We start from the raw sequence: 20,405 nt of genomic DNA, 5'->3' as shown, positions 1-20,405 counted from the left end.
CTCGGCATAGTCAAAGAAGAGGGGATTTAAATAATCCCCACTTCATTAAAATAAAAATGGCCACCACGCTGTGCTGACGATCAGCTGATCCGGCACAGCGCAGCAGTCTAGACCCGGCGCAGTCGACAAGGGAAGCCTTTGTCGACCGCTCCAGTAAACCTCGTTTCATGAGGCATACCCGAGCGGTCGACAAAGTCTTTCCTTGTTGACTGCACCGCGGCTAGACTGCCGCACTGTGCCGGATCAGCTGATCGTCAGCACAGCGCGGCGGCCATTTTTATTTTAATGAAGCAGGGATTATTTTACATGGCTCCGTCGATGGAGCCATGTAGTCTAGATGAACTTGGCTTTTAGCGCTATCTGTACTGCAAGAAGTTGAAGGAAGAACACTTTTCCTTCAACTTCCCTTACTCCTCATGAAATCAGGGTTTCCGGCATCGACCAAAGTGCCTCTCTCACTTTGAATTATCTGTTTTAACTAGAGCGGTAGTTCGAACCCTGGAAGATCGACAGTGGCAGCTTTGATCTTCCTGTGTAGTATAGACATATTCCCAATGCCCTCTTCATGTAGTTTTTTATTGAAATATTTTATATATTTGTCTACCAAGAAATGGCAAGCAATCCATCTACACAGCAATGGTGACAGTGTCCAGTTTCATAAATTATATGCCATTGGGATTCTTGTTCCCCTACTTTGCAGTACAACACAATATTTCCTGCAAGGATCAACTTCAGCCCTGGAGTGGATGCAGCCAGTGTTTGCATTATAGTTTATGACAGCATGTCCATACACAAAGATATTATCTGGCCTCTAATGCCATTTAAATAGCAATTCCAGAAAATGGCCCATCATACCAACAGGGCTGTTGTACTTGACATTCAGGGGTGGATTTAGGAATGTTGCTGGGTCTCTAAAATGAAAGTCTCTCATTCTGGATGCAAGAAATGAAGTGAATTCATGATACTGTCATTTTCTGAAGTATGATTCAAAGATGAAGTCACAGATAGACAAGACACACATGGAAATTAATAGGTCATGTTTTAGAAGGAAAAAACAAGGAAAACAGTACCCTTAATGAGAGAGCACAGAAACTATTCTGACTCTCACACTTACATCCAGTGTTGCCTAATCCTGTAGGCATGAAAAGGAGCAACTTCCACCCGACTAAATATTGTATAATATGTACTGGCCTCGACAGCAGAAGTCATCTCTTTAGAGCATCTAGAAACCTGATGAGGACTAAAGGGGACCCAGTTTCAGCCTCCACTGCTGTGGTATGTGCGTTCCACATTCCTAACATCTTTTTCTGTATTTCAGAATCACAGTAATACAATTTTACCACCTTTAACAAAATGAAATTATGAAATATTACATTAAATCTTTGCTTGATAGTTATAAAATTTATATGTATCATCACATAGGAACATTAACATCCAGCTGAGATGAATATATACATAGTCCTACTGCCTCAGCTAGCAAGATGCTCTTCTTTAGTTCATACTTACTGGGTACCACAAGGACCCATCCCATCTCAAAGGATGTGCATGATGCAAACATAGTGAGTGCAGTCACAGGATGGAACTCTGTTAACTGCTTAAAAGTCTATCTGGAATGTCTGACTATTGATTAGCACCCACAGCAGATACTCCCAGTGTTTCAAATGCTCCCAAAGCCAGGGTGATCCTGTTCTGAAATGTTACATTCCCAGGGTACTGTCATTTCTACCAAATTTGGAAGAGTCGAGGTGGAGGTCAGGAGAAAGCAGGCAGATGCTTAACAGAATTAAATGACAATTCTGTACTGTATACAAAAGTGTTTCTCAGCAGGATATGATGGGACAGATCGTGAACTAGAGTTCAAATCAATGGAGCTATTCCAATTTAAATCAACTGAGGATCTGGTCTCGTATTCAATTACATTATGTAACATTCTTTTAAATACATATAGTAATATCTGTGAACACTGGTCCTCTCAGTATTCTGAAATGGGACATAATTTCTCAACTGTAAAAAAAAGTTAAAAAACTCACCATGGCAACATAATATTCCTGCCTCATAAGCTGTTTCAATTTTAAATAGTTCTTAGATAAATACTGGTCAAGAATGAATATCTGCAGAATTTTTTAACCAGATGTGTTATTCTTCATTTATTTAAGCATAATAATCTACTCAGGAAGTCAGGTTTGGATTTACACCCATGTATGCAGTACATTAATGCTAACTATCTCAGAAACTGGCTGAGAAGGTATGCTTGCTAGGCCACAAGGTCTTTCCTAACGGACCACCCAGGTCTCCACTGAAGAGGACTGAAATCAGGCATGTAATGATTAGTTTTGAGTTATTTGTTCTCACATGTTTGTTCAGAAGAAGGTTTATTTAACATTCTTACACAAGGAAGTTTTCTTTAAGCATTTTTTCCTCCCCTTAAGTGGCACTTCCTGTCTTAAAGAATATATAATCTATTATTCATATAGCACATTTGCTGTTATGGTATATAATCACCTATGTGAATTTCCAATTCCTACACTAGCTATGGCATGGCACTTCTCAATTCAAGGAAAAAATAGAATGAGCCAATAGTACTTATGTAGGGCTGATCCTCTCACAAGATGTTGGATACCACTAATTCCCATTGACTACTAGTAAAATAAGCTGTTACCTATATATGGGAGAGTGCAGTCTGAAAAACAAAACCTAAGACATTTTCTTTCTTGTCCGTTGTACCTGACACTTCTCAGATAATATAAGTAGAAGGGAAATTGGGTGTGGGAAATTAACATTTTAGCTGCAGTTTAATCTAGCAGTTCTACATGTCTAACCTACTCAAGAGGATATACGGTCATCATTGCCATACTATTTGAGCTTTACATTATCATTAATGGACATGCCTTCCTACATTCCTTCTAAGGTACAGAATTTTTATATCCATATCACAGATGTGAAACTGAGGCACAGAACAGATTTCGAGAACTGGCCCAAGTGGGTCTGTGCCTGAGTTGGAACTGAATGCTGGTCTTTTGAGCCTTAGTCTAACATCCTCTCCAGTAGACCATCCCTACAGTCTGTATATCTTCTAAATAATACCTTTCATTACTTCAAAAGAAATGAATTGTATATGAAGCTTTTTAGGAATGATGGTTATTGAATTAATATGTAAAAGAAAGTTTAAAAGGTGCATGTTTTATAAAGTAGCATTTTCCCCCAAAGTATGAAGTGTCAGAAGTTGTGATTAAGGATGATAGCTTCAGGACCTGTTCTCAACTATTATTTAAATAAATGAGAATGGGTTGAATGTGCTCCTTGGAGACTGGTGCTTCTATATATATGGATGATTTGCCAAATAAAAGAATCAAATATTAAATGTGCATTGTGTTTCAGAACTGAAATTAATATATGTTGGTTCACATTTTCAGTGGAAGAACAAGGTTCTTATCTCAGATATCTAACTTGCACTGATATATAACGCAAAATATCTGCGACTCTGGGTAGATGCATGTTATCAGCTACTCATTTAACTGTAACAAACGCCTAAAATTCAGGTATGGACCTATTTATGAAAACAGAATGCCACATTTCCTTGCTTTGCAAATGTGCCAATAGGAAGATCTTCACAAACTTCTACTTAGTGTGGAGAAGCATGGTTACATTAAAAGCATCTTATTTGAAATATGACATTTCACTTTCAAGTGATACCTATCAAATATTAAAGTGCCACTTTTTAGGATAAAGTTTAAATTACAGGACAATCTTCTGATCCTAGAAATGAAAGATGATGATGAAAGGTACAGATTGTTTACAGTCAGCAGGAAAGGCGAAGAAAACCACTTTCTCTTTTTCCCCAGCAATCTGAACGAACATTATTTCAGGTCCCATCTGTGATAGTCATAGACTTGAATGGCCTTATTACTGACCTCACCTTAGTCCTCGGTAAGCAGTCTGTGTTAAAAAATGCGGTAGAACAGAGTGCTAATGCTTCACAGTATTGAATATTGTGACTTACAGCAATATTCAGAACTGTAAAATCACCATTTGTCTCAAATATGATGTATAGGGTCTGTCAAGAAGATCCAGATACATGAAAAATGCCATTCTTCTGAAACAGATGACAAAATATTTCTTTTGTATCATACTTAACTGCCACATAACATATTGTTTTACATTGTTATGAAGTAACGTATAATGATGCTGAGTAAGGAATTCACTTTGGGTGTGTCTAGACTACATGGCTCCGTCAACGGATCCATGTAAATTAGTTTATTCGGCATAGTCAACAAGGTTTACAGGATCGGTCGGCAAAGGCTTCCACAACTGACAGATCCACGTCTAGACTGCTGTGCTGTGTCGGATCAGCTGATCATCAGCATAGTGTGGCAGCCATGTTTATTTTAATGAAGCGGGGATTATTAAATCCCTGCTTCTTTGACTATGCCGAATAAACTAATTTACATGGCTCCGTTGACAGAGCCATATAGTCTAGACACACCCTTTGAATGTCCTGTGAGATATTAGTGATGTTCTTTCCCACAGGTAAAGAAGCAGAACATAAAATGACAGGCATTAAAAATGCCATGCTAAAATAATAAATTTGCTTCTATCTCTATTTCTCCTATCTGTATTAGGGATTTCTATCATACCTTGTTGCCATAGTATCTTTCTCCTAAATACATTTTTTTAAAAGTAAACTTCCAGAAACATATCAGTGAATAAACTGGAGTGGAAAATTAATGGTTCTAATAATCACCAAAGAGTACAATATCTGAACTAAGTGCTGAAATAACTGTTGGAAGCAGAAAATGACATCTTTGATATGCTGGATGTGCTGACAGGACAGAGTTCTCATTTTGCTGTGCCAATACCCAAGTACTCAAAAGCTCCAAAATACACTAAGATATTCATCAAAGACACAAAAGGTGTTGTTAGAAATTTAAAAAGTTTAGTTTTGATTCCATACTTCACATCACTGTTGTTAAAATCAGGACAAAAGACTGGCCCAGATCTTCAGTTGCACTGTTATCTCAGAAAGGCTATGCAAATTTTCACCACCTGAGGCCCTAGCCCTACAGTTTCACTATGTGTAATCACGAAGCAGCTCTCTTGAAATTAAGGAGTCAGTCAATCATTTTTTCTTTTTGAAAAATTATTGACTCCTACTTTCTAATTAATGAATTTGCTTTAAAACTATAATTTTAAATTAGTTCCAATTCCTAGCACTGTGGTGCATTTAATAATGCTACCCGTGATCCAACAGCCCCAGGTTACAGAATTTTTAAAATGTTTACTTTCAAGTAATTGAAGAAAATACTAGCTCATTCTACTTAGTTTCAAATGAGTCTTCCACTTTGTAATACCTCATAAACAGTAAGATTTATATTTCTGATGTCTGGAATTTATACATGTGTATTTTGGATGAGGCTATTCATCATGTATAGCTGGTACAAGGATATATTCTCTGGCCCAGTGTTCCAACATATAAAATATGCTGTATAGAAGTTTGCAATTTAACCCTTATTTCATATATTGTGGAGAGGCAATGAACCTACTTTAAAGTCATTATCGTGGAGAGGCAAACCCATGTGCATAATGTATATCAATTCTTCACCTGCATCTTATACATATGATTAAGATAAAAGAAGAAAATCAGATTATTCTCTCAGAACAATTTGTGGGTAACATAAGATCTCAAGAACTGCTTCAAATATCAGTTTCTCATATCTATAAAATTCCTTTAAAATAGATTGTGGTTTAAGATACTGTTGAAACTCTTGCCCTACTTATTCTACATGATTATTGACTATTCATGGAAGGTTAAATCCTGTGGACATCAATGGAAATTTTGTTCTGGTAAGGACATTGATAAGGTCCTTGTTACGGTGGGATAAGGCTTTATGTAAGGACTAATGACTGTGACCCACAATGGTGGACTTGAATACTGTCCTGTATGTCCCACCCTTAACAGCTTCTTGGGAATCCTTCCTGCTCCACTTACTTCAGTCTTACTTGAATATGATATGGGTATGGGTTACATGCAGGAAGTGGAGATGGAACTGTGGCAGGCCTTTGAAGGTGTGAACCAGACACAAAATCCCCTTCCACCCTTTCAGAATACATCCAGGCTTTATTTACTTTTTTACAGGCTCTTGAATGACAAGTGCCCTCCTGTGACTTTTTTTTCACACTGGAGACAATCAGGCCATTTTAATTTTTGTGCTCATCTCTGAAATTTCTTAATGTAATTTACGTTAGACTAAGACCCTATTATTTTAGATATAAATAATAGCTTATTACAATTATTTGTTCTTACGAATAATATAATTTATTAAGAATGAAAATCAATAAAGTTTACTTAGTATTTGCCTTTTTCTGTCATTATAAATGTTTCTCATGGACAACACACAGCATTAAGTTTACTTTGTAGATGCGGTATCCAAGCAATTTCACAATCCACTACCATGTCCTTTGTACAGATTTTGTTAACTGATATTGATTGACTGCTTAAAAGCAAATACTGCAGTTTAACCTATTTATTGGTTCCACAAATGACATATGTCCTTCCTATGTTTATGGAAACAACACAAATAGTGTTATCTCTAATTGGGTTTACCTAACTGTACATCTTTGGATCATGCCATTAGAGTTATATTATAAACATGGCTGGGTCCCAGAAACAGCTTATATTTTAATAATCATGCCTATTTTTGCCTTATAAATCAGATAGCCACAGAAATTAGAATTGGGAAAGACCTGTTAGGCTAGCTCTCCAGTTTCACTCAAGCAATTTAAGATGCACCCTGGAAACAAGGGGGACTTTATTCCACCAAGACAATGCAACCTCTGATCCTGGGGGCTGCCTCCTGGTTGCCTCAACTTGAGCTAGCAGATAGACAGTAGTTTCCAAGGAGCTGCCACACTGGTCAGGATGTCTGAAGCTCTTCCTGCTCTAGCCCCAACCCAGCTATGCCCCCATAGCCAACTTACTGAGTCCTAGCACAGCTTTAAGTCCCTTGTATGCCACTGCAATGATCTAGCCTATCAAGTCATCTAGCCCATTCTCCTACCATGACAGAACAGTTCCCTACGACAGAGTCTTAAAAATTCTCAAGTATTTTGTCCAATCCAGTTTTAAATAATTCAGTTGACAGTGCTTCTGCCATTTCCCTGAGAACATTATTCCACAACCTAAATATGTATCACTGCAGGAACTGTTTACTGATGCTCAGTTTAGTTTAACTTCAGCCTAATACTCCATAGACATACCTTTCTCACTCTTGAGCTGCCCTAAAAAATCCTCTCTGTTATTCTCTTCACTTCAATCTTCAGAATTTACTTTCTCTTTTTAAGAGAAGACACAGTTTAACTACTTTGTGGGAGAATTCCATTCCTATTTGCAATTTGTTTTCCTGGTTGAAGGGTGAACACTCTCTTATACTTGGAAGTGTTTCCAAGATCTAAACAAGTTTAAAGATGTGGTTTACTATCTGGTCACAAGTAGTTTAAGTTTAAATTGTGCATAAATGTGACATATAGGAGTAAGGCAGAATTCACACTAAAAACAGACACTGCACTTAATCTAAAGCCAAACTCCAACTTATTTTAGTAGGAGTTGCATGCATGGATATGAATCTATCTATCTATCTATCTATCTATCTATCTATCTATCTATCTATCTATCTATCTATCTATCTATCTATTCACACATGTTATATACACATCATAAAAAACATTCACTTTTATCAGGATTTTTAACTGATAAAGTTCAGATTTGTGAAAGTGTAAGGATTCTCAGTCTTTTTATATCTATTTGTAATTTACATGGTAAGCCAAATATTTATAAAATACAATGTTTTTCCTCAAAGTGTTAGAATAATGTGTTATATTTCTGAAGTCACAGTTATACTATTCGCATACTTTACTGAATATAGTGTGATATACAAATTTGCAAAATTGTTGCAAATCCTGTTTTCTTCTTTAGCCTTATAAAATTGCACATGACAATTCAAATACACAGCTGTAGCCCCAATACGTTATACTTCATCACAATAGTTTCCTGGAGCCCAAACCGTGATGCTAAGTAACTTTTTTGAAAATCATACTCCCGCCTCCAAAAAATCCTCTATTTTTACATTACATTAATCTAATAGAATCATAGTTTTGCTTAAGTATTGGTGAGGCATGCTAAGGCCATATCAAACTTGTGGAAATCTACAGCTGTATTTCAGTTTGCACCACCATATAAAATAATTGATTTTCAAAAGAGCTGGTCACTTGCAGTTTTCATTTAAGTCAGTGTGCTCTGGGTGCTTCAAACCTTAGATTAATATGGTTCTCTTACTTATTTAGATATAAAATAAACAGGAATAATTCCAGAACATGAAAAAACTTAACAATTATTTGATGTTGCTTCAGGCTTTGAAGTGAGATGGCATGTCTCACAACATTCTTTTTCTTTTTAAGTTTTATTTGGCTGTGAGGCACTTGAGAGTATTTCAAACTCTTTTGTAACTATATTTTCAGAACCCTAAAAATGGAAATGCTAACCTATCAGCATCTTTTTAAAACACTTTCAAAATGTCATATAATGTACATGGGAAATAAAAGAAACAGAAAACAGTCTCTAACTGGGATACACACTTTCCAAAACACTGCTATTTAAAGAAAAATTGTAAATGTGTGGATAGTATCTTTTGAGATGAAACATCTCACTTATAGAAATTTCCTGTCTGATTTTAATAACATGCAAAATTAAACACATACATATTAATCATATGCATCATATCAGATGCAGGCCATGAAAACGCAAATGTTTACATTTATGGGTGGCTCCTTAATGTTTCATTATGAGAAACACTAGGAGGCATCAGTTGGGTAAAAAAGGAGTTCAGTTTAAAAAAGAAAAAGTAAGAAATTACCAGGACTAGTAATCTATGAAAGTTTGATACTTTCAAATGTTACTATAGTATATGCCGTATATATTCCCTGCAAAAATGTCCTACACTTCATATTATATTGCCAAATTACAATGTAGTAAAAGAAGAGGCACGTAATTGATTTGCTAATTAATTTTTAAAACATGCTATGTTTTAAAACATACAGATGTAACACAAAGTAAAGCTGGATATTGTATTTTAAAATATAATGGAATAGTCCTGGAATTAAGATAATTTACTTAATGCTTAGTGCTACACTTTCGCTAAATTGTAAAATTCAGATGCTTTTTACATGTTTTCCTAGTAGGATAAGTGCTATGAATTTAGTATAGTGTCAGGCAGTTTCAAGAACAATCTATTTGCTGTAGCAGGATATATCACTTACCCATTTTTTTTAAAAAAAAAAAGCCTCCAAAACACGCACATACTCTAAAGTCTATTTTCATCAAGTATTGAATAAACAGTGATTTTTTTGAAAATCATACAACAATGCTCTATGTGGATGGGTTTTTATCATGTCATAGAAAACCAATATTTTCAAAACTGAATTTTCTGTACTTTGAATTATATTTAACAATAACTAAGCAACAAGGTTATAGTATCCTTATATAATAATCAACTGAAATTGACGTGTGCCTTGCCATGCTGCAGCAATCAGCTTTTATCTCTGCCCGATCAAAATGACATGTGAACTGCTTAATCCTTCTTTTGTAAGGCACATAAGACTTTGTTGTCACTGTTGGTTTTGTGAACCGCCTATATAAGCTGGTCTGATTTCCTAAAGATGACAGATCCCGGTGAACAGCCAAGCTCTACTGCACTGCAGTCAATGCAACTGTGAGATTAAGGTACAGTACTAGACACTAGCTTTTAATCACCTGTCCACATGTAACATATTGACCATCAGCTCTCAGAAGATTAGCTTAAATCCCTTCAGAGCAGCCAGGCAATTACTTTATTCATAACATGAAAAAAAGCATATTTCAATTAGTTCAGTTTTTCACTTATAACTTTCATAGTTCATGCTAACCATGTGTATGTTTTATTTTTGAAATAGGTGAAAAGATATATTAACCCCTTCATAGACTGGCCTGATATTGTTAATCTTAGTGCTAAAGTTTTATACCTCTTAAATTGCAAATAAACCTGTTTTTAATTTTAGAGGGTTGTCCCTAAATCACCAACTAGACTACGTAGATGTAGAAAATCATCTCTGTTTATATTATACGTAGGGATTAAAGAAGCCTGAAGTGCATTAGAGAAATAAATACATTAATTATATTCCAAAGTGTCGCATCATGATATAATAAAACTTCTATTTTGTTACAGATAATAATATATATATTATTTTCCACAATCAGTGTACTTACAACAACACCAAATTATCTTTTTTAAAATATTTTGTAAATTAATGTGTAATTTAGTAACTTGGTCCAACAGGTGAAAATGAAGTCGAGAACTATAAAACATTCTTTTATGCATCCAATATCAAGTTATGACTTTTTGCTCAAGAAGATAAAAGAACTACTCTTAAGGATGCACACTACTATTTTTTTACTGATTAACTGAAATTTTAACCTGTTACAAAAAGAGTAAAAGAAAGAAAAACTTAAAAAGGCAAAAAGTATTTAATTTAAAACGTCTAAGCGGCTGTTAAGTTTCTACATAGTTATTTAACTATATCTTCCTATTACAGGGATACACAAAGAAGTTAAAAACATTCACAGTCAAAAAAACTTTTAAAGATGAACGGGGAAAAAGTCTGGAAAGGTTAATTTCTGTTTGTCCATAAGGCACTAAATATTTTAAACTCACAAGATAAAACTGTTTACATGATCATCTCTCTCTCCCCCTCTCTCTTTTCTGTGTGTAATTTACATACAAAGTTGTTTATCAAGCAAAGCTGTACACATTCTAAAAAAAAGCATTAAGTAAAATCTTCAAACTACTCTGAAAGTAGAAGAAGCTTAAAAGTAAAATGTGCTTCTCTGTAAGGTATTCATAAATTGGCAATCCAGACATATCATTTTGAAAGATTTTATCTAACATACTTCCCATCATTTACTGTATCAGCAACACTGGAAGGCATGTTAAAAATTAAATTGGCTTTTGATTAATCAAACAGTCTTATGAGAAAAAAACTCTGAGAACACAGGATATAGTATGTTACAACTCTATCCTTTTATAAGGAAATTTATGTGGCACTCTGCTCTTTCACATCTTATGACAACTGCCAGATAGACATCTGATTTAAGATCTTCTGTCTGTGGGCTTGCTCCTGAAAACAGTTATCCACATGAGTTGTCTATCCTGACACAAGTAGTCTTATTGTCATCAGTAGGTCTTGTTTAAGGACTACTTGCATGAATTAAGGTTTCATCATCAGGCCTTAGATTTGTTCTTCATATCCTGTCCATGTAGAATATATAGTAAAAAATGTATATGTCAAATTTTAAAAACTAAATACCATGTACTGCAGAAGTATAGGCACTATGAATTTAGGGCCCAGCCCTTAAGTTCTTACTCAGTCAAGCCTTTCAGAGTCTTCAACAAGAGTCAATATTTGATCCAATATGAATTACATATTTCATTAAAGTACAGAGGAAATGCATATATGATGTCATAGTTATATATTCATTTAAATAAAATGGCTAAAATTAAAAAAAACACTGAGATTTCTGGTTGGTTGGTTAGTTGTTTTTTGCTGCAGCACAATGTTCTAAACATCTTCTAACATTAATAATTTAGAAAATGACAAATTTCCAAAGTGGCCAACTGAATGAATGCTTGAATCAGAAATCAGCAGGTGATACAGAGGGTTCAAACTGGTTCACAGGTGGTTATATTTCCATGCCCTGCCAAGCCTCTGGGGATTAGCATTATTAAAGTCCATATAAAATCTTTCCTCTGCAACCACAATACCCTGCAAAGTGCCAATAAAAAGAAAGCTAGTCACATTTTGTCTAATATAATTGGTCTGCTGGCCCCATATCTCTTTAAAAAGAAATCAATGAAATTAGAATATAATTTAGGGCAACTGTCATAAAATTTATTATCAGGTATGTGCTAGGAAAGGGCATTTTGTGTCTAAGCAATTCTCCACAGACCACCAGTAACATATTGGCAAAGTGCCTTTCTCTGCTTAAATACTGTATCTTCATATTAAACTATATATTTAGATATTTTGTTTTAAAAGACAGGTGTTTGTTAATCATAACCACCCATATACGACCAATGATAATAAAAAACTTTCTTTAAAAACATATAATCACAGGGCCCTGAAGTGACAGAAATTATTCAGATATAAAGTTTTGCTTTGCCATGTGTTTTTTACTCTTTTCATGTACTTTTAGAGTAAAAGAATTAATAGTACAGTTTTATTCTTTTTTGGTTCTCCAAGATGACAGAACATCATACAAAATTAACTAGAAAACAGAAGTACTACAGATCCATAATGCACTAGCAGTCTCTCAAAATGCCCTCTTTACACCAAACTTTCTCTTAGACCTTAAGTAACTTTAATCAAATGTAAAAAATAGAAAGTTTTGTAAAGATTTAACCTTACTCACTCTTACCACTAAAAATATGAAGATTAGTATAAGATGAATACCAGAACTTGCATACTAACAGAAGTATATAACATATGCCATAATGAAAACTGCTTCTCCATCTCAAACTTAAAAGTGTGACAAATGGAGATGCAAAAAGGCATACACCTATAAGCATGCTTTAACTAACACTAAATGCAAGAACTGAAAAGAGCAGTGGCATATAACATTTAAGAAGGTTTTTGTTTGTTTGTTTTTGCTGCCATGCCTGATTGTTTTCTAAGTGAATTGTTTGATAAATAGAGGGCAAGTACTACAAGGTCATATTAAAACTAAACAAACTGCACACACTTCATGATTTCAAGCACACTAATGACACCACCTAACTTCATGAAACTTTAAACACTCAAGAGATGGATGGGGACATGCTTGGAGTAATTTGAATAGCTGGCAAATTAAGTAAGTTGCATGACTAAAAAGTTACTTTAAATCAATTGATAGTGGAATCATATATTTTGAAAGTATACAACTAACCTCAATCCCAGCATACACACACAGAGACTTATACATTCTTCCAAATGCAATAGGCTATGTATATGAGGTTCATATACAATCTCCATGTTATTTTATTTCCATTCTGAATTTCATATGTACTTACATTACAAACATTTAGATGAGCAGACAAGTCCTTGAGATATTTTCCTTTCTTGGGGAAAAAAAGAAAAAACAAAAAACCCGTTACTTCTTCCAGCCTTTTAAGTGTTCACCACCTGGTTCAACATGCAGCCTCCTTGAACCACACACAAGCCTCAAAGTCAATCCAATAGCAGCCAGAAGACGTCTGGTGTGTGTCTCTGTGTGTGTGTGTGTGTGTGTGTGTGTATCTGTATGTGTGTGTGTGTGTGTGTGTGTGAGCACACAGTGGAGGAGGAGAAAGTGGCTGTGCTGCTGGCTGGATTAAAAGTAACCGGACTCGTCCTGAAAGCGTCCAGGAAGGAAGTGACAGAAGGCGAATGGGAAAAAGAGAGCAGCTCACAGCCTTTGTAACATCGCGGAGGGGGAAAGAAAGAGGCAAGGAAGGGATTCAAAACTACACGCTTGATGAGGTGTCCTTTTCTGCTTCTCTCCCCCTTCCTCCCTTCTCTCCGTCTCTACTTCTCCTCTCTCTCTCTCCCACAATCCCAAACGAATGACTCTCTCCTCCCGAGCTGGAGAAATAATCAGTTTCACTCTTGCAAAAAGGGGGCGGGATCAGATCCCGAAAGCGTTTTAATAAAACAAACATAGAGCAACGGCAGCGGCGGCAGCTCCTTTCCTTGCCCCTCTAGTCTAAACTAGATTGATAAATTACTCCACTCCACTACTTTAATTATGTATATGGTATGCAGAATAAATCACCGAACATCAGCACCTCAATCAAGCACTTTTTAAATGATAATTGCATCTTGGGTGAATCAATCTCTCCATTCCTGACATTTTGCTAATTTTAGTTTTACGGTGAGGGTAATGGCATATGCCACACGCAAACCTAATGACAATCCTTTATTATACAAAATTAAGAAACACGACGAGCTGGTGCATCTCCTCCCCCCGCCCTTCGGGGGGGGGGGGGTACGGCAGCAATAGGACACAAGATCACAGCAGGCACTGGGAGCGAGAAACACTGTGGGCCAGCTCATAAACAACCACGGCAAATGCTGCGCACCCTGGAATTGTTGCTAATAAAGGGCGCCCACCCCGTGGCAACACTGACACAAAACAATCGCTGCCGGAACGCGAGGAGTTATGGGGGAAAGGATTGAAAAATGTTTTAAACGCTGCTACCCTACTATGCTCGTGATCATCCCCATGGGTGTTTAACCTGGGCATCAATCCATTCCGAGTTCTATGGACAATAAAGCGGAGATGGGTACCCAGTTGAAACCGAGGATGTCGGCAATTACTAAAGAAGAATAAACTGAAAGGGGCGCTGAAATGCAAAGTCTGTGCGAGCAGAAGCTCCACTATCATCATCATCATCATCATCATCATAATCATCATCATCTCAGTAACTGGAGGCTGTGAGGCCAGCAACTTTTTAATCAGTTTCGAAACATAGCCAAACATATCTGTGCAGCAGGCGTATGTATTTTTAGCCCGCATGACATTTCCTACACAGTCTCTTCTTGCACCTTTATTGGCCTCATTCTTCAGAGCCTTCAGTCTGTAAACCAACCCAACTTCCCAAACTCATTAGACTTCCGTATCAAATTGCTGGTGACTTCACTTACCCTGGGCTGCTTCAGCTGCACAGGAAGCAGGCACGGGTCTAGGAGAGAAACAATCGTGATGCTAACGTTTGGGAGAATGCAAATATACAGCCTCCCTCGGCAAACAGGGCTGCTGTTAAAGTACAGTTTGCCTCACTGAACAACTCCAAACCCTACTGCCTGAGATGTTTCTTTTGCAGACTTTTCCACAGAAATGAAGTATTCCCAACACACTATATAAAAGGACAGAACCTTCTTCATATGCTCATTTACCTTTTTAACCAGTACTGAAAGGACTGTTCTGTATACAAGTCACAATTAAGCACACATAAAAATTTGTGAGTAAAACTATTTTGCAGAATCTTGTTTTAACTCTTAGATAGCCAACTTCTATAATGCTTGGAGAGCAACAAGAGATTTTATAAGGGTATATGCCATAACCAACAGCAGTAAGGGAAACCTGAAGAATATGTATAATGAAATGGAAGCAATGAATAAAACATCAGCGAGATGTATTTTGGTTTACTTAATTTTATTTCAAGGGCCTAATCCTACAAAAATGTTGCATGTAAACATCTTATTGGGCCACTGATTTATGTTACCACATATTATGAAGCAGGAATGCTCAAAGTAAATCCAGACCTGAATGAAACTGATGGAGTTATAAAATGTTGCCCAGGACTTTTCTTCATTTTGATACGTAGGTGGCGCTTTAACTGACTACAAATCTCAGAACTCTCTACTCAATTGTATTAATTTTTGTTAGTAATGGATGGGCAGTTCTTACTGCACAGATATCCACATCACACAAAACACAACAACAATCAATAAACACAAACTTTGATGTAGCCTCTGAGACCTCAGCCAGGTAGGCACTGTACAGACATATAATAAATGACAGTAGTTAGCACACATGTTAGTAGTCTCAGCGGAGGTCCAAACACTGGGAAAACATGAAGTATGAACTACCCTTTCAGTCCTAGTAATCTCATGAGGTTTGGAGCGAGGCATGCTGGTAAAGAAATATGGGAATCTGTACTGGACCTATCCCTGTTAGCTCTGTTCTGTAACTAAAGTTTCATTCTCCCAGCAGTCAATACGGCATCAGTCTTTCCAACAGCAGTAACGTTAACATTTTCTTTTTTTAATGGAGCATTATGTGTTAGAACAACTAGTTTCCAGACTTACACCATTGTGCTGTAGATAAGAATGGCTGCAATCTGTTGCATTTTGTACAAGCTAACTGTATCTTTCAGGCTTTTTGTCTAGTTGCTCCAGCAGACCCTTCAGTTGGCAGGGTAAAGCTTGGATGGTACTTCAATTTGACATGAAGAAATCAGATAGCAATTACCACAACAAAGTAATATGTACAGCTGCTTAATATGTCTACTATTCCTTCCACATTTTCAGGCTCTGAGGGCCTAATCTTTAAATAGTTGTGACCTTCATATATTAGAGTATCTGTAGACTGTGCCAGGTTTTTGTCAGAGCACAATTCATCAAAGCAATGTAGAGGACACCTCTGTCTTAAAACAGGGTTCAAACGTTATTAAATGGAAAAACAAAGAGATGGGCAGTTTTACAGTAGAGAGCATGTTTCCTCCTCAATCCCAAGATTCAACAAAGCATGTATTAATGCACAAATATGCAATATCTTTTGAAATACATGTAGAATCTTTCTATCTGCTAAGGTTAATTTTAGAATCTGGAATAATTTTAAACAACAGCTTTGTTATATATGTACCAAGTTTTAAAACATGCATCACAAGTAGCAAACACTTTTTAGGAGAATCCCATTTGGATTTCTTCCAAAAGAGTCTGATCTAAGCTATGATTCCTATTATAAACTGGTCATTCATAGGCCATTTGACAACCTGTATTATAAACAATGTTGCACTCTTTTCCAATGTAACACCTGACCCATATCTAAATTATACTGTAAAGCACAACATGAGGTTGACTCATTAGAAAATCAAATCCTCAAAGTATTATCAGAGTGAGATACAGCCAAGTGTCTCTTTTCCTTAGAGTGTGATTATCTCATCATTAGCTTAGCAAGCCACCGCATGAAGGTTCTTAGTAAAGTCCATTTTTAATTTTCTGTTCCTGGTGACAAAATTTTTCTTAAAAGAAATAAGGCTACCAATTTACATCATTAAATGACATTTTAACAGAAGATGACTGAGATTAGGACAAAATGGTCCACTTACTTTCCAACCTAACCCTGGGGTGGTATAGTTTCTATTTTCTCCACAGAGCTCTGCCCCACAGCACTCCACTCCACCCCTTGCTCCTTTAACTACCTCTGTATCTTATAACAGTGGTGTACCAAAGCACTTCTTCCCATGTCTGTCTGCTTTTTAACTTGGCCCATGCTGGGTGCAGCTCTTGAAGTGAGCTTTAAAAAATTATTTTAAAGTGAGCTGGGGCGGTTGCTACAGCAACCCACCCTGAGAGGAATCAAGGCTATAGATTAATCTACCCCACAAGATCATTCAACAGTACTGTATTTGTTCTGCAGTCATTCAGAATATTCCTTCAACCCATATACCTTTATAATTGAACATAATGTATACATTTGGAAAATATCGAAGATAATAGGATATGAATTCCAGGAGCAGAATTTTAATATTTTATAAACCATAGGAAAGAATTAGAATGTATATAATTTCTTGTGAAATGAATTAATTATAAAAGATATTTCACAAGGCATGGCTGAGACATGAACTTTAAATAAAATGGCATACCATTACTAAAATGGTCTAATGCACAGCAAGCAATGATTACAAAAAGCCTTTGTCAATTGTATACCTGTAAGTATACAATACAGCAGAGTTTGCTGTCAAGGCTTTGCTCTGAGCCTAAAATTTGAAATTATAAATACTACTTAATAATATTAAATGCAATAAATATTAAACACTCACCACATACACCCTCTTTATTGTCAAACTCATCCGCCTCCAATGCTTTACTTAATCTGTTCCATAGTAGTTACTTCACAGTTTACAATTCTTATTCGGCACCTTAGATATTTAAAAGCACAAAAGTAGCATATTATTAAAATGTGGGTTTGTAGTAGTAATGCAAATACATTTAAAGAGATGTATAAAAGAAACAGCTTCTGTAAACAGTTAATGAGTTTTTATTATTTTGCACTTGCATCTCAAGATTATATCACTTTTAACTATATATGACCAAATACCTTTATGTATTAAACAGCTGCAGTACAATCCATCTGAATCTTATTTGGGAGAGGGAGTACTGGAATATCAATAAAATTGTGAATTATAATACAACTATTGACCCAATATTGTAATATTCTTCCAAGTAGGTATTATATACAATTATTTATGGTTGCATTCACTGTTTTTATACAGTTCACTCACTGCTTAATGAAGAGATACCAATTAAAATGATTGTGTCAAATGCTAGAATTTTATACAAAAGTATAACATTTATTTATACAATTAATTTTCTTTTTCTAAGAACTACCAGTTTTTACACACCAAGCACCATCTCAGGAAGGTTCCATTAAGGCCTACCTTTTACATTTCAAAACTGCCTGTAATCAGAATACTTTTCTTCTTGTACTGTCTTCTGTACACACTAGTTGCTTGTAAAAATGGCATCCTTACCCAAGCTGTAATGCGCCCCACTCCCTAAAGTAATCTAGTAAATGGCTAGATTGATAGTTGTAAACTACAGGCATGATCATTTGGCTCTTTTTCTGTTCTGACAGTTTTCTGATAATATCTTGCCTTTCCATTAATGCATTTTAAAAAAAGTTTCATTTTTATTTGCATATTTGAAATGGCTTGAGAATTCCTGCACAGGACAGCTTCCCAGTGTTAGGAGAAACTTACTATTTTTCATAACTAGGAAGTTAGTGTATTCTGATCTCTAGAGGTCATCCAGAAAACACTCGGATTTACACAGGTCCAAAATCCCCCACATAAGCACAGTATGTCTGGTTTTGTCTCGCAGCTACAGTGTGAGTCTCTTTCTTTAAACTCTTTATACTAGGGGTGGCCTTGAGTCCAAAGAGAGGCAGTAAGAGCAGAGAGGGGGATACTTCTGAGCCTGGCGTGAATTTGGGACTTCTGGCCAGCCTTTACAAAACATCCACAGCCCAGGGCTACGTTTGAGTCCAAACAGCCCAAACCCCAGTAGATGATTCTTATGAACTTTCAATCCACTGACAATGCGCAGATTACAGATCAATCAAAAGTACAGCAAAGCAGCATCCGCGCAGTACCCGTCTGATTTCCCCTCCTCTCCTGCTGCTCCAGACTACCTTACGTGTCAGTAGCTGCTACTGGTAGCAAAATGTATCCGTAGAGGGTTTTGACACTACACCCGAGATCGGGGCTCAGGTCCAAGCTCTTTCCCTCCTCTCGGATTTGTAACTCACAGATGCCGTGTGTGTGTGCGATGGGGGGGGGGTGGGGGGTGGAGAAGGCTGTGTGTGTGCCCCTGGGCCATGGATCTTCTTGTGAGCATTGGGGCTAGGAGAGCAAGAGTTATGGGTGACACGGATTGTCATTCATGTGCGTGCGCACTGAAGACAGAGCAGCAAGTGCCATCCGTGAACATGGAAGATGGCGCGCGCGTGTACACACACGCACACACAGTAGGAGGAGGCGAGCGGCGAGGGTGCATGGGTCCTTGGGGGCAAGGTGTCCTGGCTGTTGGGAGTCCGTGTGGTTGTGTTGCGAGTACCCTTTGAAGGCACGCTGGCAGGAGAGCAACATGTAACTTACGCGTTTGGAGTGGAAGGAAGGAAACGGGGCAGTACGGGAGGAACAAGACAGGGTCTTACGGGGAGCGGAGTGAAAGATGCGCATCCTCTGTGTAATGGATAGAATGTGGGGAGTCGGGGATGTGTGCGGGATTGGGGAGGGGGAGGTGCGCGCGCAACGGGGTAGCGATGCTGTGTGCACCCTGCGGGCGCTGGAGACAAGCTCTGCTGGGCGCGGGGAGAGGAGGGGGGAAGGGGCTGTGCTTTAGCAACGAGGTGCGAATGCCACGTGTGTGCGCGGACTGGGACAGGGACGGTGCCGCGTGTGTGCGCGCGTGCCCTGGAGGGAGAGCGCCCTGGGCGCAGGCTGAAAGGGAGGGAAGGTCTTTCGTGTGTGCGCACTGAACGGGGAGGTATTTGGCACAGTGGCGGGAGTGAGCTGCAGAATCTGTTTGCTCTGGGACAGCAGTAAACCTGCCCCTCTCCGACAAGAAAGGCGCAGAGGCGAGGTGGGCAGTAGGGAGGACCAAGGCGCCCGCAAATAAAGCAGAAATGCACTTACATACTGGACATGCTCCGGATGTCCCAGAGCCACGCAGGGCGGCTTATGCCGTGCGTACCAGCCCCTCAGCCAGACTAGGCTTCACTGCCCAGCAGTCTTCCTCACCACCTGCTCTCCCTCCGCCCCCGGCCCCTTCTTCGCCCGTCTCGACTCGGGAGCCCACGCGGCTGGGAGGAGGATGGAAGAAGCAGAACCACGTGGCGGCTGCCTGCCTTGCTGTCATCACAGCGGAGCCATCGCTCCCAAGTCCTCTGCCGCCGCTTCTCCCAGTCCCATCTGCGCGCGCCGTGTGCGCCTCGGCTAGAGGAGCCTCAGCAGGGATTGCTGGCAATGGAGAGCTGCTAAATCCCCTGCTATTCCTCTACGGGGGATCATATGCAAAGG

General features: G+C 37.9%; 1 protein-coding gene across 10 annotated transcripts in view; it reads right to left on the bottom strand.

The window, feature by feature from the left end:
• MEF2C (myocyte enhancer factor 2C) overlaps positions 1 to 20,405 on the bottom strand; it is a 168,903-nt gene that overhangs the window by 134,699 nt on the left and 13,799 nt on the right. For 6 of the 10 annotated variants that reach the window (XM_075932175.2, XM_006132364.5, XM_006132367.5 and 3 more), the window contains exon 2: positions 17,646 to 17,744. The gene's annotated coding sequence lies outside the window, so the exon portion shown is untranslated. Of the gene's footprint in view, positions 1 to 13,130; positions 13,179 to 14,742; positions 14,781 to 17,645; positions 17,745 to 20,021; positions 20,310 to 20,405 lie in introns of those variants that run through there. The other 4 variants (XM_075932169.2, XM_075932165.2, XM_075932166.2 and 1 more) reach the window with 4 other exon arrangements.

This window comes from Pelodiscus sinensis, chromosome 6 (assembly GCF_052426305.1).
Source record: "Pelodiscus sinensis isolate ZL-2025 chromosome 6, ASM5242630v1, whole genome shotgun sequence".
Classification (NCBI taxonomy): domain Eukaryota; kingdom Metazoa; phylum Chordata; order Testudines; family Trionychidae; genus Pelodiscus; species Pelodiscus sinensis.
This window is presented reverse-complemented; position numbering and strand designations above follow the sequence as displayed.